The sequence below is a fragment of the Macaca nemestrina genome, chromosome 5 (genome assembly GCF_043159975.1).
Source record: "Macaca nemestrina isolate mMacNem1 chromosome 5, mMacNem.hap1, whole genome shotgun sequence".
NCBI lineage: Eukaryota > Metazoa > Chordata > Mammalia > Primates > Cercopithecidae > Macaca > Macaca nemestrina.
Window position 1 is genome coordinate 114646847 of NC_092129.1, and position 26914 is coordinate 114673760.

General features: G+C 36.4%; 1 protein-coding gene across 1 annotated transcript in view; it reads left to right on the forward strand.

Moving 5' to 3' along the window:
* LOC105479556 (translation initiation factor IF-2) overlaps positions 1 to 26914 on the forward strand; it is a gene marked incomplete at its 5' end in the record, with an annotated part of 108038 nt that overhangs the window by 4215 nt on the left and 76909 nt on the right. Inside the window, one exon of the mRNA XM_011737566.2 lies at positions 1 to 26914. This exon is cut by the window's right edge and continues 36461 nt beyond it.

Consider the following 26914-nt stretch of genomic DNA (forward strand, 5'->3'; position numbering starts at 1 on the left):
CCTGGAGAGTTGCTGTAGAAGAAGGAAAAAAAGAGGAAGACAACGCAACGCAGGAGGAGATAAGTACCTCTGGACAAAATGGAAGTAGTAGTTGTTGAACAGAGGGAAAAGGGATGGGAGAAGGATGTGGACTGCAATGTTGCAGTGCCAGCTAATAACTTTCATCATGTATCTCCTTGGCTCAGGTACTGTCTCTTCTACTCTTTTCTTTACTTGTACTACCTTATTTAGCCCTTAATTATATACTTTCTTGACTCACTTTCAGAAACACTGATTATGTGGTCTGCCTCAAAGACAGAATCCTAGTTTTGGACTTTAGCCTTACTGATCTATAGCCTTGCAGGGGCTTACGGATGGCAGCTGTCTCTCCCCCTTGGGATCTAGCTTTTGGAAATATTGAAGGGAAGAGATTTCTATGATCTTATAGGAAAAGATCCACAGTTCATCTCCAAATTTGCTTTTATAGAGAAGTGTGTGTCACCAAAACATGGAGATATGGTCAGAGAGGCCCCTACCCCCAGACTTTTAATATAATTTTGCTTTCTAGGGCATTTGTTCTTGTCAAATACTTTGTCTTCTATCAGCTCACTTGTTCCTCACAAAAGCCCAATAAGGTATTAATAGTATTAAACAGACCCCTGTGAAGCACCTCAAGTCTTTCTCTCTTCCCACTTCCATTCTTGCACACCTTTTGCTAGACTAGTCTCTGCGTTCATCACATCAGGTTTCTAAAATTAAAGTCCCCTAATAACTTTCTGTTTGTTCCCTCATCAAATTGAACCTTTTATGCCTGGCTTATAAGGTGGCCTTAAAACCCCATTTTCCTCTAAACATTGTCTCTGTAGTTCAGGAACGTGGCAGGCTCAACATGTGTGCATGAGCCATATTGCTTCCCTCATTAGTGATACCTCCTCTCAAACCACCCAGATTCTACTCATTCTTCAATTTCCAGCTTCTCCTTGGAGCCTTCCCAGATCATTAGCTTCTTAAAAATCCCAGCTTTCTCTGAATTCTGACGGTAGCCACAGTTATTTGGGCAATTATGTCCTGGTCTTAAAGTCCTAATGGGAAAAAAAAAAAAAAGTATATGATGGACTTTATGAAGAGAAGAAAGCACTGGACTGAGTTTTAAGACATCTGCTAAGGAGCCGTGTAAGCCAAACCAGGTTACTTTACCTCTCTGGATCTTTATTTGCTGATCTGTTAAGTGGAGAGGATTGGGTCAGATAATCTTGGTGGTCTATGCTCATTCTGAGGTTCTTGGACAACTTGACCTAGTTCACGTGGGATGGGATTGAAGATCTTACTGAGTTTTTGGATGGAAATGGTCAGTAATGGGCACTTAGTGCCTTCAGGACTTGTTCTGTACTATCCCAGAAATTTCTGATGCTGAACTTGGCAGTTTTTAAATGCCATATTCCTTTTTTCCAAACTCTTCAACCACAAGAATTCAGGGAAGGTTAATGGGGGGTGACTTAGGTATCTGGATAATATGTATTGTGGACAATATAGCATTATCCTTGGGAATGATTTCATAATTGTTGAGTAAATAGCATCAACTTCTTGATAAACCTTAGTCCTGAACATTTCATCTTCATTGGATGGTACTATATAGTAATATATTTATGTTTTCTTTTAATCATTTCATAACTTAGAAAATACTAACAGAGTCAAAACTCTAGGATGAGTTTTCTGTAGTAATCTGGTTGGAGACATGTTGTAATTCTGCATATATATGTACACTTATCCCATGCACGTTATGCTTAAACTAAGAAGGATACCCCTGAATTAAGAGGTGCTGTTATACATTGACCAGACTTAAGAATATCTCTTTAAAGTGTGTTGACTTTTAATTGACCTTTGAAAGTTCATTCTGTTAATCATACTCAAAGTGCTAAAGCTATGGTTGACTGCTCTGGTGTTTTTATATTCATTCGTGCTTTAGCATATAAATTCTTCAGCATAATTGCTACTTATTTAGCAAGAGTTTCCTTTCTTTGAAAATGTGAGTTGTGCTTGTATTTTCGTGTCTTTCTTTTTTTTTTTTTTTTTTAACTTTGCTTCAGGCTGGGTAGTGGTAGAGGTTTGAATTAAAATGTTTTCCTGTCAGTAGTTGTATGAGGTGTGGCTTCTTAATCTAGAAGTAATGGAAATTTCTTGCTTAAATGAAGTGCACTTTTCTTCCTGCAGAAGTTAGAACTCAAGTTACAATGCTGAAATTTAGACAAGCTTAACACTTCAAAACTGGATATCTTTAGCAGAAACTTTTGGAAATTTTAAATTCCATTTGTGTAGATTAAAAATATCAGTGCTAATACTTTCTATTAAATAAGGATTTATCTATTTTCATAAAACCTCTAATTATATTCCTTGAATTGCTGTGAGTAGAATTTTGTTGTAAACACAGTATTTTTTAAAATCTCATATATTTTAAAAATCTTAACATTATATTACTATAACTTAGAGAACAGATGTTTACATGTATAAATTTTTCTAGCTCTTAAATTCGTGAAATCAGTCTTTCAGAAGTAATTTTTAATATGGTTAGCTGTCTTATAGGTTTGTAAGTTGGTATTTCAATTTAAAATTTTTTCAATTTATATTTCAATGACCAGGAAAAAATAAACTTTTTGCTAAATTCTAATAGAAAAAAAAACACACACACATAATTGTTAATATCTGGTAATTTATCTTGAGACTCCAGACATGTTTTTAGAATATTTTTACCTTAAAAGCAGTTTTAAAATAGGAAAATAAAAGTTTAAAGCAGAGTTTTTACTTTCATGAGGTAATTTTATACTTCGCAGATAGGTAGGCCCATATTCAAGATCACTCTGATCTCTGTTTATAGTAAGTTTTGATGCCATTGTATCATTTACTTATTTACACATTATAAACATAGTAGATGGCCCCATTGTCATGAAGCTGACATTTTCTTATCTCTTTTTCAATATTGTCCCCCCCTTTTTTTTTCTGTTTTCATCATAGCTGTCCTTTTCATTTTATTGTAGCCCTGACTCAAAATGAAAGTAAGTTTGTTCCTCTTAGACATTTCACTTGAAACTCTTTTTTTAGAATATACAGTGAAATGTCTTGAATAATATTATCTAAATAATACCTAAAGAATGCAAATGACGTGCAATGCTGAATAGTCAGATACAGGATGTTCCATGCTGAGGGTAGACTCATATTTCCACTTTATAAAATGTGGTTTCAGAAAATAAATAGATGTGTTTCTTCCTTAATAATTAGTGTTTCAGGACCAAAATTGACTAAATATGGAAGTTTAAGCTAAAGCCTGGTTTCTTAGGGAATCTTTCTCAGTCCTTAGTAACTCTATAGGATTGATGATACAGTGACAACTTCAATACGCTCAGTGTTCTTTTCTGTTTGAAGTCTGTTTTACCATTGTAAAAAACTTATTGTCGTTTGAATTTGGGTATGTGCATTCAGAGATGGTTTCCTTTATTTTTATTTTATTTAAACAAATACTTTCATGTCCCAAACACTTTATAAATACTGGAATATTTAATCCTCTTAACTCTGTAATTGTAATTATCTTCATTTTACAATTGAGAAAACTAAGATACAAAGTTTTATTTAATGGTAAGGCCTTAAGTAAGGGGAGCATGATAAGTGTAAGCAGAGTGGAAAACTTAGTAGTGCTAAGAAGCAACAGAAGTATGTGCAAGAGTTTGGGAAGATGCGTCTACTTGGAAAGGATCAGGGACTCAACTGGGATCAGTCTTAAAGAGCAACATGTCCTCCTTCCTCAATTTTAAGCCTTTGGGCTCTAGAAGTAAAGAGCAAACTTAGAAAGAGGAGGCACTCCTCAGGTTTCAGCTGACTGTTCCAGCCTGGTGAGGTGGCTGTACTGGCTCATGTGATTCTCATAGCGCTACATCAACCTATGTCTTACCTCCTCCTAGCATTTCTTGGCTGACTCCTGCTTTTTTGGAGGGTTTAACTTCTCTCTCAGCTAGAAGGTTAGGCATTGCAAATACCAGTGGGTAATTTTTTTCTTAGCTTTAACCCCAGCCCATTTCATCCCCCTCTTTGCCCTTTGTATATTCTTTTGAAAATATGATCCAGTAGTGTTTATGATTGTGTGTTGTATAAAATTTAGAGATTGATGTTAACAGAATTAAAGGACAAAGCTGTCTTTTTTTGTTGGAATTGGGGATGGAAGAAGATGGGAGAGCAACTAAAAGCAGGAAATATGGAGAAAGGAGAGACATTGTGGAAAAGAAGAGATATATTGAGGGGAAAAAAAGAGGGTGAAAAAATGAAGAGAGAATTACTGATGTGCTTCACACCCACACCCCCTCTCCAACTTCACAGTAACAGAGGCAATGTCACTGTCTTTTACCTGACAAGTGCTTTACCAGGGAGTTGTGCCTGGCATCGTGGGAGTGGAAAATTTCTCCCTTTTGCATTTTGAGACTTGGGTGTGCTGCTTTAAGATGCCACTGGTATCTAAGTAATGTTTGTTTATACTGGATATTTTTCTCTGTAGCCTTTGTGGATTGGACTTGTAATATAAACAATATTGTTAGCAGAACTGCAGGTACTCTATTGCTATGTTTATTTTATTAGTTAAAAAACTACCAGAGCCCTAGGACTTCTGAGCACATTTAGAAAATACCAGAGGCAATTTTAAGACTAGCATTAGAAAGAAAGAAAAAAATAAGAATAAAACTAAGACTTGCGTACCTTAGAATCCTAACCGATGTGGTGATTTTTAAAAATTAATGTTTCAGAGACTCTAAATTAGGGTCGTTGGTTTCATCAATTACATTTTTTAAGTTAATATAAAGTACTTTTGTATATAAGTTCTCTTTTCTTAACAGATAATTTAGGTAAAATGGAAGTGTGGCATTTTTTTGTTCCATAGAATGTAAAATTAATGTCAGAATAAGAATTCTTTCGGGAATTTAGGATTTTTTGGGTGCTTCTCAAATCATCTATAATGACTTTTCTTTATAGAAAAGGTAGATTATTCATTGGTTTTTATGAAAAACACTAAGTTTAAATAGCTAGGTGTGGTGGCGCGGCTGTAGTCCCGCTACTCGGGAGGCTGAGGCACGAGAATTGCTTGAACCTGGGAGGCAGAGGTTGCAGTGAGCCGAGATCGCGCCGCTGCACTCCACACTGGTCCAGAGTGAGATTCCATCTCAAACAAAACAAAACAAAATTATTGAGCTAATCTTAATGGTAAAAATCTAGATTTGAAGAAATTTTTTTTTAAACAGTTGTTCATTTGTCAAATAGAAAAGTATGATCTTAGCAGGTTTGGTTAGATCCTTATCTGAAATAAAGTAAACTAAAGATGTTTTTCTTGATAAATGCTTGGGAATCACCAGTAAATTGGGGGATAGAAAGCAGGAAAAGGAGCTTTTTTTCTTATTTTTTTTCATTTATCAGTTTCTCCCACTTGTCCATCCTTTCCTATAATCATGGAAATTTTTATTTTTTGCACTGTTCTCCCCATTTGTTTATCCTAGATTGCCACCACAGCAAGGTTTTCTAGAGTTAGGCAGAAAGAGAACCTGGGCCTAGAAGCTAATGGAAGCTATTCCATGCTTTCTCAGACTCTCTTTCCTCCCTAGAGATAAGAGGAGCAAAACAGGAGTTGATGGCTCATTGCTGTTGCTTCTGTGGCTGCCCTGTTTGGTTGACCTAAGCTTTTTTAAAAAACCTCCACTCTTGATGCTTAACTCTACGAATAAAATTAGGGCCAGTCACACTGTATTTTCATCATCAGTTATCCCTAGTGATTCAAATTTAGCACAAACCTGCTGTGAGTACATATTAATTAGGTGAATACAGTAGAATGCAATCATAACATGAGTCTTTTAATAACTATTCTTTGTTTGATTTTTATTTTAGAAGTTTGCAGTTATTTTGTTGAAAATCTAGAAGATCTTTATGTGAGCACCTGAGGTTTGGGTAGCCCCACAACAGTTTAAATCAAACGTTAACTTGCAGTAAAACTCTACTGAAAGTGTCTTTGATTTCGAGGTGCAGAGAGCTGTTTCAAGTTAAGTTGCTATATTAGTCTGTTCTCATACTGCTAATAAAGACATACCTGCAACTGGGCAATTTATTAAAAAAAGAGGTTTAATTGACTCACAATTCCACATGGCTGGGGAGGCCTCACAAAAATGGCGAAAAAGCAAGGGATGTCTTACATGGTGGCAGGCAAGAAGTTTGTGCAGAGGAACTCCTGTTTATAAAACCACCAGCTCTCATGAGACTTACTCACTACCACAAGAGCAATATGGGGGAAACCACCCCAGTAATTCAATTATCTCCACCAAGTCAAGGTGAGATTTGGGTAGGGACATAGCCAAACCATATCAGCTGCCTATTCTCCTGTGCAGTGACATAAAGATCTGATAACCTGATTTAAAGCTTGGACTCTTAAGATTTTTGTTTTTTTCTTTTTTTGCGCCAGAGTATCTCTGTCGCTCAAGCTGGAGTTCAGTGGCATGAACAGGGCTCATTGCAGCCTCAACCTTCCAGGTTCAAGTGATCCTCCCGCCTCAACCTCCAGAGTATCTGGGGCTACAGGCATGTGCCATCGTGACAGGCTAATATTTTTATTTTATTTTTGTAAAGATGGGTTCTCACTTCTGGGCTCAAGCAATCTTTCTTCAGCCTCCTAAAGTGCTGGGATTATAGGCGTGAGCCACTGTACCCTGCTGTAAAGAATTTCATATCCCTGTTTTTGGTATGCTGTGTCACTGTTTGCCATGGGTAAAGGTATATGAATCTCTTTTATTTTGCTGCTTGCAACCCAGTTCCCATGCCAAACCCAATTTGTATCCAAACACACAATATTGAAGACAAGTTCTTCTATAGAAAGCTTCATAAGCCAGTTACTGACTACTGTGTCTGTAAATATACTCAAACTATTTTGTAGTCTTGCTATTTTAAAAAATGTGTGGGTGTGGGAAGTAATGTTGAATGAATTCAGGGTAATTGGTGGTTCTTTGTATTAGGAAAACTCACACTAGTTAAGGGAAGTCTGTTTTCATGATTTATGTATGTTTAACTTAAAAACAAAATTCTGCCATCCTTCCCTCTCTCCAGTTTGCACTCTACCTCATAAATTCAAGCAATGAAGGAATTTAAATAATAGAATTTTATAACTGAAAGGATTATGGAGAGAATCTATTAACCCTCTTATTACAGTTGAGAACATAGATGTCCAGTGGGGTCAAATGAGATCACATAGTTCGTTTAAAAGCCCAAATAACATTTTAGTAGTTTATATCCATTAGTAAACATTGTTCTATTTAATTTGCCCTAACATGTTCATAATCAGAGTCATAATAAGGAAAAATCACTAATATGTGTGTGGTACTTTCTTGTCACCTCTTGTGGCACCTTAGTCACTTCTCAAAAGAGGTCTGTAAGGTGTCGGTATCCCGGTTTCCATTCAGGGAGAGAACAGGCTATGAGCCTAAGAGACATGTCTGTGCCAGTCACTATCAAAACAGTCTAATGCTACGAGTTTTCCCACCTTGGCAAAAGCGTTGGCTGGTCTCTGGACAGTTCTCATAGACCACAGGATTGGGCGGAGGGGGAACCACATCTTCTTGTTAGGGCTCTAATCTGTACCAATTATTAACTGTTGTCTCTATTTCATCACTTTTTAAAGGGGAAAAAAAGCAGTTTTTAAAGAGCTGTGAGATTTTAAATTGTTCAAAAGAAGTATGCTGGATAATTATAAGGTGTGTTTTAAAGATCTTATCAACATCTTAAAATTAGCCAGTATATACTGAACATCCACTGTATAAAAGGCACATTATGGGGTACTGTAGTAGGTACAGCAGTGATTGAGACAGAATCCTAGCCTTCAGTGAAGAGGTATATGCAGTGTTCTCTCCTTCCAAAGATTACCTAGATAGAGAACTGTTAATAAGAAATATCTTGGTACCGTCTACATTACTCTTGAGATATAAAATATATTACTTCTTATGTCTAAAATGGGTCAGTTGTTTCTAAAACAATTTGTATTAAAGTATTCACATTAAAAATTGGTAAAATACAGAAAAGTAGAGGGGAAAAATCATGAATTTTTAACATGATTATGTCAGTTTCTTTCTTGGAGTTTAACTCGATGGGATAACTGCTAATTTTTTTTATCATTGCATAGCTTTGTAAACTTGTTCTAATGATTATATAATTTCAGCATGGGTTAGTTTCTAAGTATGTCAAAAATCTAGCTTTTTTGTGGTGATTATTGTTGTTTTACACAAAATGATTAATAAAAGACTCGAAACTAACCTTGGCTTTAGAAATGCTTTTTAAAATTTAAAATAATGAATGAGTAGCAAGATTACTTTCTAGTGTTTCCTTAAGGTCACCAAAATCACTTAAGTTGCTTAAAATATTGATGGAAATATCAACTACGAACAGTTGACCTAAATTAGAAATGAGTGTTTAATAGTGATATTTATAAAATATGTATATTTTAAAATGCAGTTTCTATTATAGAACTGTGTTCCTCTATAATAATTTCTCTTTACACTGAATCATGTTCAGTTTTTATTGTGCAGATAATTTAATCTTACAGTTTTGATCTTTTTTAAAAAATAAAACAGCTATTTGGAGTATGAATTCAGCCATGTAGTTATTACAGTGAAATTCATCTTAAATCTACCTAACGTCCCTTTAGAAATAAGACCTATTTCAATAGAAGGGCATTTCTTGGTTAGGGTTGCTCTTCCTGAGAGGAGTCTCCTGGAGCAGGAGCCCCTGGGGAGGAGTGAAATGAGCCAGCAGGTGGTCTAAGGGAGGTGCCAGGGAACTGCTGACAGTGCCTGAAGGAAGGGAGGGAGCAGGATGGGAGTGGGGTGGAAAGTCCCTTATTAGCCTGGGGGCTGGGATACCCTGACTCTCTGGAATCCCCCTCCCTTGCAAGAATGCCAGCCAAAGTAGGAAGGAGGGGCTCCAGCCAGATGGGGGTTCCAGTGCAGGAGGAAGAAAGTAGGGTGACCACAACTAAGAAAGCTATCTGACAAGCTTTGAGATCTCCTATCTGGGGAACCCCAGCATAGATAGTAAATCAGTATTACCTTAGAGGAGAGTTTGGCAAGTGAATATATATGATGAATCAATGAGTGACTGAATGAACTGCTTTATCACCAAAGGATCTGGATATTTGTTTCTACTCTCAAACATTTTTTCATTTGTTAACTTTTTATGCCTAATTTTAAAAGAAAATACAATTTTCATTGAACTGTGATTGACTACTTCATATTTATTGAAACCCACACCTTCCAGTACTCCACACATGATTCAGAAAAGCTTACAATAAAAAAAATCAAAATAGAAAAGTGAGTAACGGATGTGATTTCAATTCTCCAAGCCTGTTGTCCTTATCTGTGATGGTAATGATTATAGATGCCTTATCTTGCTGTGGCAGGAATGAAATGAGATCATGTATAGGCATTATTTATCATACAACAAGTACCTAGTTGAGGTTGTATTAAAATTAAGGCTTTAAACTTGAGTACATACACTTTTGCTGAATTCTCAATTTATTTTTCATTACCATTTTATCAGAGAATGATATTTAAGCGATATTCATTTCTAGAGTAGAAGAGATTTTATTCCTTATAACTGTAAGCTCTATACTATCCAAGATAATACTTTTTTCCTAGAATTTGAATTATTTAATCTTTCACATTTGCACAATCCATGGTCAATCACTCCCAGTAAATTCTTACAGCATTCGTCCACTTTCATGAGGCAAGGAGTAAGTAGGTCTGTATTTGTATTAATTACAAAGAAATTCAAGGGAAGGCTCATCATTATCATCGGTAGCAGGAAATATAATGAATTAGAAGCCCTTGAATTAGACTAAAAGAGTGTGGATTGTGTGTGAAAGATTGAATCAGAGAAGGTAAAGATTAATTTTAAAGGGCAGAATTTTGTACATTTAGGTCACTTCAATTTCAGATCAATTCTATGTATGCTTTCTAGAAAAGATATAAAAGACCACCTAGATTTCTTGTCTTTAAGTGTGTTTTTCCAAAGCAACATGACAGAGGATGAATGCCAAAACTATTAATGCAGCTACCCTGGACACTAAGCCCCCAAAGAGATGGAGGATTGGAGGATGTAGAACGTGGGCACTGGGTCCAGTGCTGAGATGGGACATATTCATTCTTAGAGTTTCACTACAAACACTCCAAGAATAGAGGATGAGAAGGTTATGTGGACAGGAGAAGGGTGGAAGAGGGTTGAATGGTTGAGGGTAGCTAAAAAAAATTTTTACACTTTATCTCAGGCTACTCCTAAACTCTCCACCAGAAAGAATTAATCCTGCAAGCACTTAAAACTGATGTGAGGAATATAATAAAGCCTGTCCAGGGTGCAGACATCCAGATTTGCAATTTAGGGTGGGAAGACTTTAGAGACCTTGTCTAACAGGGCTAAAGAGTATCCTTATGGTTTTAAAGTAGTTACATTGTTTTTTGTAAGCATTTCTAGCGTTATATAAGACAAGTCAGGGTCTGATGTATTGAACACAGTTGGATCTTATTCTGCCATGTTTGTTTTTAATTCACAATTTTTAAATGGATTTACTGGTCATATTTCTCAGGTCATGGCAAGATTTTTTAGTCTTAAACTTATTTAGCTCAGTCCTTCTAGATCAATGGTTCTCTGCCCTGGAGGTGTAGCAAAATTGTTTGATAGCTTTTGCAAAATTCACATACCCAGCAGCCTCCCCATCAACTGAATAAGAATTGCAATGTGGATGTGGCAGAGGCAATCCAGGTATGCGGGGTTAGAAGAAGCTGTCCTGGTCATTCTGTTGCCACCCTCTCACTTGGAGAATTGCTGATCCAATGAATTCCTTAACATAACTTTGAAAACACAGTCTTTTGCTCAGAACTTCATGAATAAACATCAAAAGTTCACTAAACAAAGTGTAAAGACCATGAGATCTTAGTTATAAGAGTTCATAAATAGAAAAGCACTTTATTGCCTGTATGTATGTGGGCTCCTCTTTTAGCAAGATATGAGATAGGTGAAATCTATGTGAAAGCTAAAGCAGATTTATTCCAATCGGATGTCAGATAATTTTGCCAGTTTAACTGAGACTCAGTGTTACTTAAACTACATGCTTATTTTTTTGGTTACTGAGTAGTATTGGTCCCACTTGGATCAGCAATTCTCCAAGTGAGAGGGTGGCAATAGAATTATTTAAGCAATTATTTGTTATTTGAGGCTGTTTGCTTAGTATTTACTTGTCACTGTTTTACATGTTAATTTACAGTTACTTAAAACCAGTAAGATTCCAAGGCAAGTAGGGGACCTGTCACTTTGAGAAAAATTTATGGTAGTAAAAATATTTTTTTTTTAAAAAGTCACTGATATACAATGTCCCCCCAGGGTATAAGCCTTGGTATTTATCTATTTTAATTAAAGAGTACTCTGCCTGTCTAGTCGTGGCTAACTTAAAAGAAGTGGGTATCTTGGTGAGAAGTTCACAAGGTTGGTAGCCATAGCTGAGTTTGGTGGATTGACCCAAGCTCTAGTCAGCAGTGGTATATGAATGCCAAGTAGTAAGAATTTCTGGAATGTAGAATTGCACAGCACTGATAAAGTTTGCTTTGTTCCCCTATGTGACTTGACCCATTGAGAAAACGGGTTCCCTAGGAAGTTTTAATAGTTCAAAGTCCTTAGTTAATAAAGAAAAAGGCCACAACATAATTCAGCTTGTTTTCACCTGCTGACTCAAAGATTAACTTTTTTAACCTTAATGGGATAGAGTTACCCTTTGCTTTGAAAAAGTAATTTATGGAGTTCTTCATATTTGTTAGTTTCAGTAAGCATGATGCTTTTTGTGTGGATTTTATTTTTGTTTCGGGTTTGGTATCACAAACTAGTAAGACTTAATGCAATTTAAGAATCTTACGGTAACTTCATCTAAAAACAAATCTCAGGGAAAGGCACACCCACTTTTCTGTATCAACTTAATCTTTCACTAGACTCGGAATGGTTTTGAATTACTTTAGGGAAGTAGTGACTGATGGAGCTTAACCTTCAGTTTTCCTCATTTATTTTCATAAGAGAATGGGAGTGGAATTCAAAACATTCAAATTTGGAGTTAATGTGCGTCACTGTTGTGAGTGATAGGTTCTGTGTTTTTCCAGTGGGAAACTTTGATCCACATACTGATATATGCCTGTGTTATACCTCGTTATTCTTTTCTGTTTTTCTCCTGATTGTTGCTTACTCTTTCAAAAATCAGCTGACTGTACAAGTCCTCTCTGGGAGCAGACTTTAGAGCAAAAGCGATCCATAAAAGCAGCACGTAAGTCTTTCTTTTTTTTTTGTCAGAGTTTATAACTTTTAAAGTAGACCTTTTATATTTTCACTGGTAGTCTAAGCTCACTTAACTGCAGTATTTAATGTTAAATGTATGCTTTATGCTGTTAAGATTTAGTTTCTGTGTTTGGTCACTTTTGCTTAAAGGATTTTAATTACATAATGCATGTTGAAGTCATGTTAAGTAACCTGGCCACTTGCCTATTTACTTCTTGTGGCTAACAATAATGAATGAAACAGTTTACATATGTTATCTTAGTATATCACAAAATTTTATAGAAACTAGAAACTCGGTGATGAGTAATAGACATCCATGAGCCTTCTTGTTTGTTTTGAATTTGAGACATTTTCTAGAATATTGCTGTTTGAATGAGGCTTCAGTAATTTACAGAATCGTTGCCTGCACATCTTAGAAACACTTGCTGGGATTACTTCTTCAGGTTAACCGAACAGAAAGCTAAAGAAGGTATATGGCTGTTGACAGTGAGCGACTGTAAACATCCTCGACTGGAAGCTGTGAAGCCATAGATGGGCTTTCAGTCGGATGTTTGCAGCTGCCTACTGCCTCGGACTTCAAGGGGCTACTTTAGGAGCAATTATCTTGTTTACTAAAACTGAATACCTTGCTATCTCTTTGATACATTTTTACAAAGCTTGAATTAAAATGGTATAAATTAAATCACTTAAAAACCGTCTCTGTACATTTTTAGAGGGCTTCAGCAGGGCATTGAAGAGGTGCTCTGTGTATGCATAGAATTTGCAATGTCAAAAAGAAAGTATTTGTGGGAGAAGTAAGGAAATGTGTTATAGTATTTTAATTATTTTTAAAAGTATAGTAGGGCAATATTTCACAAGCAAATCTATGAAGTGATTTGTCCCGCCCTTTCTGCAGTTTCAAAATAGGTGTTTTTTAGACCCATTCACAAAAAGAATCCATTAATGAAACCAAAATTATTTGGGGGAAAAAAGTAAGGTGAAGGGTTAGTTACTTTCACATTACTTGGATTAAACCCCTTTTATTTCCTTATAGGCTTAGTCTTTAAGTAATAAAGTAGCAGCTCTCAGCTTAATAAAGTGTCTATAAAATAAACAAATGCTGATTCAACTAACTCTGTTATTTGAAAAACCTATTCTTGTTTTAGATGATTAGAATAGTATTTTAGGAATTTATGGATACTGTTTCCATTTGGTTGAACTTTTAACTTAGTTTTATGCAATAACTCATATCTCTTAAAAATAATAAATGCGTCAAATTCTGTCCTAAATATATGAAGACAATTTTAAAATTCAGAATCCTGTGGAAGATTTCTGTGATGGACATAATTTCTAATTTGCCTTTTTTGTAAACACATATTTTTCTTATGATGGATTTGTTTAATATTAAGTATACACTTAAGTATAGAAATATTAAGTATACACTTAAATAGAAACTAGACACTTTAGAAAAATATGAAGGTGATATCTTTTGTCCTCTAAAACACAGTATTTTATAAATGTATAGTGTTTCCATTAATGTAAAAGAGTTTCTTTTCCCTGTTTAGTACCCATTGGTGATGATGATAAAGAAGTGATACTAAAACAGTATGATCATACCACTATTTAAAATAGTAGGCATTTATACTAATACCTGGGATGGAGAGAAGTATGTGTTAGAAATGTCTTTAAGTTTCCCTCATACATAAAGCTATCAAGTGAAAAAACTCAATTAGTCATGCTGGGCCATGAGAGGTTCATCAACTGCCACTGAAATGCAAGGGGCTTGGGGAGGCCTCTGCCAGGCCCTGGGTCTGGAACTGAGGGTAAACTGGAAACACCTAGAGCAAATAACTTGGCTGTTTTTCTGGGGGCACCCAGCCATATTTCCTAGGTAAATGACTATAGGTTTGAAGAAACGGTTAAACTTTTCCTAAATCTTTGACCTTCACTTTCTTTAGGTTCTCTTCCTGTGTTATTTTATATCCTCTTCCTTACCTTACTGCCCTCTAAATTTTCCATTTTTTCACTCTTATCTGGTCATTTTGTTCATGTAAATAATTAGTTATGGGAACTTTTTAATTTGTAAAAATTACAACACTTTTAAATATTTTAAAATCAACAAATACAAACCTCCATAAGCCATTCTGGGTAGTTTTGAACTTAATACCTAGTATTTCTTATGTCTTGTGCCCCACATTTCCACAGTAATAATGTGAAATACTATTTTTAAATAACGTCAATAGTCCAGGCACGGTGGCTCATGCCTGTAATCCCAGCAGTTTGGGAGGCTGAGACGGGTGGATCACTTGAGGTCAGGAGTTTGAGACCAACCTGGACAACGTGGTGAAACCCTGTCTCCACTAAAAATACAAAAATTAGCTGGGTGTGGTGGCGCGCACCTGTAATCCCAGCTACTCGGGTGACTGAGAATCACTTGAATCTGGGAGTCAGAGGTTGCAGTGAGCCAAGATGGTGCCACTGAACTCCAGCATGGGCGACAGAGTGAGACTACCATCTCGCTCTCTCTCTGTATATATGTATGCATGCACACATATATATACACACATATGTATATAAAATAACCTTACTGCCCTCTACATTTTCCACTTTTCAATTTTCAACAGTGTGTTATTTATAATTGAAATAAGATCTGGATGCAATGTTTTATTTTACAAAAAAACATAACTTCTAAAGTTTTCAGTATTATGTTTCTACCACTACGTGGACAAAGTTACCATGCATGCACTTAGATAAGATAAACTAATATTTAACATAAATTAGAAACCCTTACTAATTGCTTTCATGTTTTTTTCTTATAATTTTTAAAATCTGACGTATAAGCATAATAAAATATCTATAAACTAAAACATAAAATTCTTAAAATGGACTGTAGGAGGTCAGTTACTGAAAATAAAACGCTGTCAAAATGTGTTAGTTAATTGTTATGTGAGTGTTGCTATAAAGTTAGTAATGTTTAAAAAATAGCACCACACTGAGTAATCATCAAAAGTATTATACATTTGGTTTTTATTCATGATTTGCCAAAATAAAAATTGGCACATGCTTGAAAGGGAGATTTCTAAAGGAAGTTAAGAGCTTCTAAAAGTGTCAGTGGTGATTCATTTAAATGATACTTATTTTTCCTGACCTTAAAACTCTGATTTGAACTTGCACTCCATTTTACAATGATGCTGTCTATAAATATTACACATGTATGAAGCCTTTCCTCTACTACAAAATAACTAAAACCAGACGGGAGGACTGTGGAGACAAGGGAAATGCATTTGAAGGCCGTCCTGCATGGGAATTAGTTACCTAGACCTGAGAAACCCCTTTCTATTCAGATTTCTGTCAGAATTGCTCTGTTTTCTTTTACTAACATTTTAGCTAAATATTGCCATTTAAGGGGAAAACAATCTTTCCTGACCGGTATCGATTTTTGGTAGCTTAATAACACTAATTCAAAGTTGCTAGTTTTTTTTCTGTATCAGAAGAGTAACAGAAAGTTAATTGTTTATCTTAATTTTGGAAGCACCTTACTGAAATTTTAAAGGTGGTGCTTAGTGTACTATGTTAACAATCTCACTAAAATAATAGAGAAGACTTTCTTCATGTGGTTCTGTATCATAAAAAGTATTCTGTAGATATGGAAGATAAATTTGCTAGTGTGTGCTGTAGTTGTTTTTGTGCACTGCCAAATACAGAACGAAGCTGATAAATCATTTGAGATTGAGGGTTTTTATGATTATTATTTTTCCTCCTCATTTTTACACCTCCTAATGGCAAAAAGCCAATAAATAAAACGCAAAAAAAGTAGCCTCTGAATGTGTTTATTATTAGAAATAATAGTCAATGAATTAAATATTATTTAATAGACTTCTATTGTAATGCACAGAGAAGTGTCTCACTAATGTACACTTCTAAAATCTCAATATGAATGTGATGGGCAAGTTAATGTTGCCAAGCAAGTGATGCTAAATCTGCCTTTCCTAATTTGTATACCTCATTATTATATAACCTTAATAATGCAGTACTTTCAGGGTAGAGGCTTTTTGATGCAAATTAAAACAAAGTAGGTTGGGGATTCATTTAGCACAAACACTAAATGTGAACTTAATGTCCCTACAGACTTCAGTGCCCTGAATGGTTAGAGAAATTAATGAAGGAGCTCCATCGAGTGCCTTTACAACTCTTAGTAATATTAGAATCTTTCCACAGCTCTTATTTCAAAAATGATAACATATTTCAGGATGTGAAATAACATATTAGCAAGTGTGTTGGAAAATATAAAATATTCTACAGTATGATAACATCATCAGCTTGTTATTCTTCGTGTGTTTCCTTGTAGGGCCGGACTACAATTTCTGAATTTTGGAATTTGGTATTTTTTAGTAAACATTTGAAAAGATGAAATGCTTATACCAATAGTCTTTCAGTGAAGGAAAAGTTATGTAAACGCTGAAGAAATGCATGTAGTTAAATATACAAATAAATATCTTAATGCCATAAAACAGTAGCATTTGTAGTCATAATTCCCACAGTCAGTAAAAATATATTTATTTTCAGGATGTGTGATGTTAATGCAATAAAAACATTGTTGGCCTATTTGAATGAAGATTTATTTGCACTGAGTGTAACCCTGCAGAAATGAGTCAGAGAATTGGTAAAAGTTGCAAATCCAAACATTCAACTTTGAGTGTTCATGTTTTGTGCATAATAGATCTTTCTAAGTGCATATCAAAGAAGTGATTTTGCCAAATTTATTACTCTTTAATCATATTAGATTAAAATTATCTTTAGAATACAAATCTTTAAATGATGGAATGCCTATCTAGAAAATTTAATTTTCAAACATTTGTTCTTTTTGATGTGCTTTCAGTGGCTTTCTTGGCCATATCAGGTATATAGTTGTCTTTCTGCAATTCTCATTCTCCTCTTATACCCCAGTGAATCTATGTTTGGCTTAAAATAAATTGAGATGGTCAGATACTGAGTAAGAAATTAGGAAATCCGCATACTGTTAATTCATAAAAACAATAATGTTCATTGAAATAATTAACTTTTCTGCACTTTAACTTCAGTTTCTGGTTTGATTTTATTGATTTCTTATAATTTGACCTAAAATCTCTGTGTAATAAAAAATAAATCATCATGAGTTATTGGAAATTCTAAAATTTTAAGACTATTTAAAAGATAAAATTCAATTTATGAAAATGCAGTTTACTGAAAGGTAATTTCTCTGTTCTTTTTGTATAGAATAGAATCTATTTAGGTTGTTGGTACACATGTAATTGTTATTGAATATGTGTGATATGCTAATAGTGAATTAAAACTACTTTCATTCAGTTTACCACCTGAGACAACAGTAAGACTAGTGCTGGAGAAGTTAAGGTTAAGTTTAGAGTTAGAAAACAAGCTCTCAAGGAATTGTAAGAGCAGTCCCATCCCCTGAATCTCAGGATATGGTAGCTCACTTTGGCTGAAGGAAATTTTAAAGTCCTAGGGTCACTAACACTTTTCTAGCACTGTTGATTTTCTAGATTAGAAAAGAATAAGAGAATACCAATGAAGGCAGGACGATTTTTTTTTCTTTATTTTATTTTATTTATTTATTTATTTTGAGACAAAGTCTCACTCTGTTGCCTAGGCTGGAGTGCAGTGGCGTGATCTCGGCTCACTGCAAGCTCTGCCTCCCGGGTTTAAGCAATTCTCCTGCCTCAGCCTCCTGTGTAGCTGGGAGTACAGGTGTGTGCCACCATACCTGGGTAATTTTTGTATTTTTAGTAGAGATGAGGTTTCACTATGTTGGCCAGACTGGTCTCGAACTCCTGACCTCGTGATCCGCCCACCTTGGCCTCCCAAAGTGCTGGGATTACAGGTGTGAGCCACTGCGCCTGGCTGAGTTTTCTTTTTTTCTTTTGAAGAATGATTAATCTGTATCATAGTTTAAGGTATTACTTTAGGGCTAATGTGTGTAAGTACTATATTGCCCCTCTTGTGGAGCTTACTCTAAAGAGGTCTTTGTGATCTGATGTATGCCCTACCTACTGCTGTCCCCCTACACTGACCACTGACTTTCAGTTGTTCAGACAACCTTGTTCTATTCCTTCATGTCTCAAAATCTTTGCCTCATCTTTTCCCTCTGCATAGATTGAATGCTCTTATTTTATTCACTTCTACCTCCAAACACATATACCCATGCATACACATAAACACACATGCATATTAATACTTTAGGTCTCAATCCAATTGTCATTTCCTCAGGGGAACAGTTCCTTCATTCCCTTGTCTTCATGCTATGGTCTCCTTCCTTGTCCTGAGACAGAAGTCATCAGGAGGAGCCAACCATGTGCAATTTTGGGGAAAAAACATTCCAGGGAGGGAACAGCAGGTGCAAATGACCAGAGGTATCAGATCAAGTAAAAATTATGAAGTATTCTGGTACAAAATCAGCAAAACAGAGTCAGAGGTAAGAAAAGGCCAGGAATTGTAAAGCCTTGTAGGTCATAATGACAAGTTTGAAATTTACTAGTAGGCATTAGACTAGTATTTGTTATTATGAAATGGTCTTTAAATGTTGAATTTAGTTTAGTTAAATAGTAGGACTGCCATCATTGTGACTGACCCTACCAGAATGTTAGTAATATTTAAAAAATAAAAAGGTCTCCATCCTGGACAACAGAGTGAGACCCTTTCTCAAAATAAATAAAGAAATAAATAAAAATAAAAAGGTGAACAACCGCTTACTTAATAAATATTGAATACCTGTTTGTATAAAGAATGGTGTTAGGTGCTGAAAGGTGCAACGTTGAAGAAACCTTGATCCCTATGGTTACACATAAGAGTGCAAATATGATGGTATGTGGACCAAAGCCCCAACATTACCTGAAATCAGCTACCCCTCTCTGAAAAAGTTCCACAGGAAATAGATGCTAAGGAGAGGAAAAGAAAACAGAATAACATCTCATTACTAAGTAGGACATCTGCTTCAACCCCACTGTAGAATGCTGATGAGCTACACTGGAATTACTCATTTCACACTCCCGTAACCTAGAGCCCTATATTGGGCAGTTCTTTTTATGACATATGTTGAAGAAGAAAGATTATCTGAGAAGATGGAAGAGAAGCAAAAGTTGGGACCTTTCCAGAACACACCTTCCTGCTTGCTTTTGGGAGGAAGAATGTCCCCATGGAAGTCTGCAAATGGCATAACGACCACGTCTGTGTGTCCTTGAACCTTTAACTTACCCACTGGCCAAGAAAATGTCTGTAAACCTGACCCATCATAGCAGTACTCCTCAGTGTGTGTGTTTGGGATGTGGGTGCAGAGTGGAGAAGGAGTAGGAAGAGGGAGGAGGGTGAGGAAGGGTACTAATGTGCACCTTACTCCCTCTGGATGCCAATACTTGCCTTCAGGCAATTTTTCTTGAGGTGGAGTAGAAGATGTATGTGTGAAATCAGTAGTAATGGCGTATGACGTCCTAAGTAGTGCTACTAATAATGAAACTCTGAATGGCATTTTTTGAGTGTATGCTATGTGCCAGGAACTGTTCTAGGTGCTTTACTTGTGTTAGTCATAATTTAATCCTGACAATAGCTCTGTGAGGTAGGTGTCTTCGTAACTTTACATGTGAGGAAACTGAGGCATAGAAAAGCCAAATTATTTGCTCAAGGTTACTCAGTAAGTGGCAGAGAATCTAAAGTAAAGAATAAGGTGCTGAATATCACAAAAGAAAGAACACTAAGCTGGAAAAGTTGTGGAAGGCATTTGAGCTCTACTTTCCTCAGGTTGAAAACATGAAGATGGACAAAGTATGTTTGGAGAGAAACGTTTGAGTGCAGGGAGGGTATGTGCCATAGAGATTTCCTGGGCTGGCTAGATTGCTGCCTGATTGGCCCCACAGCAGGTAACAGCAAGCCTGGAAGCAATACAGTCAGGAACTGCTGAGAGATTGTGGAGGTTTTGAAAACGTTGTATAAAAATATCTCTGTAAGCTTATTGCAAGCTACACTTTTAAATAGCGTTGAATTATAGGTTAAAGTTATTATGCAGACATGTTCTGCTTCCCTTGAAAGCTGGAAAGCAAGGGACAGCTCTCACTGCATCTGTAAATAGGCTGCTGTCTGTTTTTCTTTCTTTTTGTGGTTGTAAAGAATCATTCATGCCAGCGTAATGAGCTTCAGCAGCTGTTAAATGAAATTATATATTCTGTTCAACTAGGGCCTTCTAATGCTGCCATTGTCTCCTGGCCATCCTGGTGTCTTCTCTAGTACTGAGATACTTCGGAATCACAATGGTCTGAGTTGTTCTTAGTCCAGGAGATTCTGAGGTTTGGGTCAGACTGGGCCTGTAGAGTGAGAAGCTATTTTGGCAAAGGTAGCCATAAAGGGATGTTATTTTTCTGTATCACAGCTGCCCTCTTCAGCAAGGACTATGAGGAATGCTAGAGGGAAACTATTCACAATTTTCTAAAAAGGTTTTTTTAAAATGAAATTATTATTTATCAAGTTATATACAGCATGACTTTTTGTCTTCCAAGTAGAGAACTTAACCAAATTCATAGACAGTTGAGGCTGAGGGTGTTAAATGAGACTTGGCACTTCTTTTGCTTTGTGATGTTTCTTCATTCCACACCTGTCATTCTTGGAGCTTCCTGGTCAGCTCTTGTAGTATAAGTTTGAAGATTTTTAAATCTCAATCTATTACTGCTCTAAATTCAGACTTGAACATTGAGTCTTTTAAAACTATTTCTCTGAGTTAATTGTTTTCCTCTAGTGCATTCTAAAAAATGTCAGCTCCCCATGCACCACCAAGAAATCACTCTTCATTCTGGTACCACCAGGCCCCACTCTGGGTCTCTGATGTGCAGGAGGCTCACCTCTCCTGGACTATGCTGTGTGGGTTCTGTCCCTGTCACTGGTGGTGGGTGGGGTTATATCAAGGCACTTTTTGATGGAAAGGAAGTAATCCTGTTTGGGACTAACTGCACAAGTCTCATTGCCTTGGAGTTATGAAACTCTGTGCTTTTTTATGCACAGAATTTCCCTCTCTCCAAACACCTAATTCTCTCTCCTCCTCCATTGAAAAAAGGTTTATATTTTTCCACAAACATTTCTGCTGTATATTTATGAAAGGAAAACAAAATATTTGCTAGGCATTATTTGAATATGTACCAGTTAAAAAAGGTCTGTGGCTTATGGGTTACCATACATAACTACTAAAAGGCAAATCCTGGTGAAGTGTTAATTTAACCAATTAAATTATATTTAAGAGTCTAAATATAAGGGAACCAGAGACTAAGCACAGGAAACATATTTGTATGAGGAGATGTGTACAGATATAAATTCAGTTTTATATATTTTCTATTTCTTTACATCCCTGATTTCTATAGGAACCTTCCATAGATGGCTAGTTTGTTATTTATAAATTTGAGCTGTTTGCACAGTAGATGTTACTTTATGTTATTCTAATTATTCATTACATCTGTCTGCTTTTAAAACTATAGCAATATATACCTGCTCTTATAATCTCTTCACTTTTATATCTGACTTTTGAAAAGGAAGTTAATTTCAATGAACAGTGATGAGGAAAGTCTCCTTGAAGACTAAAACACTGCAATAAAAAGAGAAAACCATGAGAGATTTCCATATCTTGGTCTCTGTTTATATTACTAAGGAGATGTTAAAAATATCGTTTGGAGACTATCTTATATTCTATAACTAGAGCATAACTATCTGCTGACACATAGGCCACTTCTGAAATATTGCTTAATAACACATTTTCAAATACCCTGGTGCCATCTCAGGCAAATTAATCTCTGAACTAACAAGAGTCTTTTCTGTGCTGCACAGATCTTCTCAGAGATATGTAATAAATGATATGTATTCAAGGACTGCTGCAGTAATAGTATTTCTGTAGCTTGGCTAGAAACATTTGCTCTCTTAACAGTGGGCATTTAAGATGAAGACTGTCCCTGGCATTGTGTAGCACAGTAGGAACATTGGCCTGCTGACTAAACAAATATGATTGCCAAAGTGAATTATTAAATTCCAACTGGCCTCACTTGCTAGAGAATTTCACTCCTTTTTCTCCCACACAGCTTCCTACTTTTTATTAAAGGAACAGTTTTCAACTCTTGCAAATAATTGCAGTATTTTGCTAGTCATTACTACAGCAGTTTCCCACTGTTTATATTTTAAAACTAGCACTTGGATTAGTCCCGTTGAAGCAGAACAAATAACTGTGTGTGCATCTGTGTAAATATTTATCAAAAATTGCTTTATTAAAAGTCCCAGTGAACTTTTGTTCTAACTGCTATACCTTGTGTCACTTCTGAGACAATCACATCATCAAGCTGCTGTTACTTTACAAAACATGGGTGACTTCATTTCAGTATTTCCTTCAGAGGACTTATTTGGGAGACTCCCTTCCAATAGAGGAAGTGGGTTGATGAGTGCTGGTGTTCTCATTCCAGATCCTTCACATGTCTGAAAAGCTGCATCCTTTGTAGAAAATAGATCTGTGTGTGTGCCAAAGTACAACCCTGATGTTCATCAGGGCAGTGGGAGGAGGTCATATATTCCTTGTCTGTTTGAGCAGTAATCCTCCCATTTGGCAGGAATTTGAGAGGAAGTATTTAACAATGGAATTTTATAAAATTTAATTTAGCAAAGACTTTTTATATTTGAATGGGTCTAAGGAAGTTTTCTTTTTCTCCCTCCGATAAGTGGAGGGTGTTTAAGGGTAATGGTGTCTATGAATTTGTTGGGAAGATTTGGCTGTTTTATTGGACCTTCTGGAATAATTTGCTTTCATTTTATCATTTCCATGAAAGGTAGTCCTCAGAAGAAAAAAATGTGGTCTCTTAACTTCATACCAATGTTAAATGTTTTGCTTAAGGGGAATTAGTGAGGAAATAACAGTCTCAGGAAGTTTGAAAACTGTGATTTTACTCAACAACCATTGCTCTTTTAATGTCTCCAGCCATGCCAGAAACTATGAAGTTATTTTCTTTCACACATGCACTGTAAGACCTGGTATTTTAGAAAGCTTTAAATATAAGTAGCTTTATCTTGAAAATAAAAATTGTACGTAGTAGGGGAAAAGATGTTCTTATCATCATCCCTTGCTTTCAGTCACATGATGTCTCCAGTGGAGTTGCTGACGACACAAATTTCCCTAAGTCTAGCACACCCAGATAGTGTCAAATAGTTGGTTAGCAGTTACTGCAGAAAGTTAGAGGACATCTGAGAAACAAAGGTAAATCCCTTTCTCCAAGAACTACTAGGTTTATAGGTCTAGAATGAAAGAAAGGTTTAGGTCTTCATTAGCCAGTGACCCAGGCCATCATAACACAGAGCAAAAGTTACCTCTCTGTGTTTGAAGTGTTTGAGTGTCTGCTGGGAAACATAAGAAGGAAAAAATAATACCACCAATGTACTTTTATTATATACTTTATTTAGACTTTATTAATTTCTAGTCTTTAAAACAGTAACTTTAAGGAGATTTACTTGGTATAGGATCATCATAACATCATAAATTCTTTCCCTTGGTAGGAGCATTAAATTACTTGGTCCACATCCTTATCAAATGGTAGCCCCACCAATTGGTCATGCAGACGATGTTTGGATATCTTCTGAGTCATATCATTACTGACACCATATTTTATGTATATAAAATTCATTCATTCACTTGATATTTTTTGAGCCCTTACCCACATAAATATATGGCAAATAGCAATGCAGTCTCTTATTTCAAGGAGTTGACAAGTTACAAGAAGACAAAAATGGAGGCAGTGATTGCATGAGAGAACCTGTGGTAGAGGTGCTGTTGAGAGTTTTAGAAGGGGTGGACGGAGAAGGTCTTTTGAGTTTAGTGTGAAAATCAGTTCAAAAAGAAAGATTTGAACATACTGAAACACAGCAGATCCTGGGCCAATGTATCAATGGAGCAGACAACCCAGAAAGCTAAAGAGCATGTGCAGAGGATGGAAGTGTGGAGAGCGGAGCCCTCAGGAAGAGCTGGTGGAACATGCTGCCCAAGTCAGCGCGAGAAGACAACCGCGGAAAGAACCTGCGAACGTGGGGGAATGGGACATCTAAAGGTGGGCAGAGGAAGATGCTGCAAAGAGGCATCAAGGAGGGTGGCTGAAAGGAGCCTCTAGAGGAGGAGGAAGAGGAAAATGAGGCTGGAAATGTGAAGGGAGAAAGACCACAGTATCAACAGCTGTGAAGACCAAGGAATTAGCCTAGAACAGAAGGAGAGGTGTCTTTCCTGTGAAGAAGAAAGGATGAGTGGACGTTAGAATAGATTTCATCTGGGAAGCAGTAATGTAGAGGACAGAATGTACTTCATGAAGTAGGAAGTGAGGTAGGTCACACCTGAAGGGGATGAAAATAGGGAAGAGATGGAGGTTTGGAAAGGCTGCTGCAAGCGTTTAACAGAAACAAAAACATGCTGGCTGTGGAAGAGACTCTGTGCTTCACTGAAGGCCAATTGAGATTAAAGGCCACAAATTTGGGGTGGCATGCATCCACTTGGTGGCATGATTTTTTTTTTCTAGTGTTAAAAGTTCAAACATAGGTGCAAACAGGAAATATATCGTGCACTGGAGACCCCACCTGAAAAGGAAATGTGCCATCGTTGGGTATCTAGTGTACCATACCTGTAAAGAATAACATGATGCTGGTATTTTGGTAAAGTATACAAATTATACACCTGCCTTATCTAGAAGCAGCAGCAGCCCTTCCCTCCTCCGCTGTCTCCACTACATCCTCCCATCAGCATTCCAAAGTCTTTGGTTGTGCCATGACCTCAGAGTAATCAAAGCCCACAAATCTGGCTTGGCTCTGTAGTTAGGGGATATCTCATCTCTCTGACCTCTTAGGCTCATTTCCTTCTTTTCTTAGGCTTTACAGATGGACCTGTACACTTCAATGCTTAATTATGTACAGTAATGCCTGATTTATTTGACCCCATTCGGGAATGAGCTAATCCCCACAATTAAATTTTTCAGATACATGAATTATATTTCATTTAAAACTAAAACAACTAACCAAACCAAAAAGACAGTTTCTAAAATGTATTTCTATTACTTGATTTCTCTAAAGAGAGTAATGGACCTTATTTACAGCAGATTATTGATGACTTAAGGCCATGGTGCCAAACATCAGTTAATGGGCTACACCTGTTGAGTATAATGAACCCTCTGGTTTTTGGGTTTTTTTTGTTTTTGGTCGAGGTTGGGGGACTTGGGCTTTGGGAATTCTGAAGGCTCATTGCCTTGATAGTTGACTGTCAAATCGTGTCTTTTATTACATTGTTCTGTAATTGCTAATCTTCCTATGACTAATAGTACCTTAAAAGCAAGGATTATGCCTGATTCTCCTCTATTCCCCACTTTTCTGTTGGTGCTTAGAACAATGCCAGTAGAAGTTCCATAAATACTTGGTTGATTTCTAAAGATAGCACAGTTCTCTTAATGTTGGCTAAAACCACATTAGCTTTTTTTGTGCGTTTTTTTTGTTTTGTTTTTTTTGGTTTTGGCAGACATCTGTGTTACTCAGGTTGGCCTTAGTGTCACAACTCCTTCCTTTCTCACATGAATTGCTGTTTTGCCCCAGTTGGTGCTTTTTTCACCTGTTACCGGAATTGAAGTAGGTATTTACATTTATCCCTAAGACTTCACAAGAGCTGCCACTGTCACTTTTCCCCCCATAGGAAATTTCCTAGAAATGTTGCCTATAAATTAGTTTTAGCCCATTGTGCTAATCTGTCATAGATTTTTTGGGGGTTCTTGATTCACTCTTCCGAAATATGCACTGCCTTCTTTAATGTCAAATTTGGAAAACCTTATTTTCCTCTAGTTTAAGATAGTAATATAAATTAAAATATTGTATAGAAAATGTCCAAGGAAGTTCACAGCTGTAAAGACTGATTCTCAACACTCTCTTCCAGCTTTATAATCTATAGATCATCAATTCCTTCAGTTCCTTTTTTATTTTTTATTTTTTCTCGAGGCAGAGTCTTCCTCTGTCACCCAATCTGGAGTGCAATGGCACAATCTTGGCTCACTGCAACCTCCACCTTCCGGGTTCAAGCAATTCTCCTGTCTCAGCCTCCTGAGTAGCTAGGATTACAGATGCACGCCACCATGCTCGACTAATTTTTTGTATTTTTTTTTTAGTAGAGATGGGGTTTCACCATACTGGCCAGGCTGATCTCAAACTCCTGACCTCGTGATCCACCGGCCTCGGCCTTCCAAAGTGCTGGGATTACAGGCGTGAGCCACCATGCCCGGCCCATCAGTTCCTTTAGAGCACATTTGTGCAGCAGTTGTGAAATCTCCCTGGCTGTATTCGGATTCAGACTAAATTTCCCCACGTGGACATCTTGAGAGACTTAGTCATATAGACTTTGCCTAATACATTTTCTCTTTCTGCCCATCTAGTAATCAGATAAAAAGGGGAGGAAATAAAAATTAACACTCATGTTAAATAAACATATGCCCACCTTCTCTCCAAACTTCTCGGAAAAGATAACCGATAATTGCTGATCCAAGACAGAGGGTTTCAGACATTTGTTTAT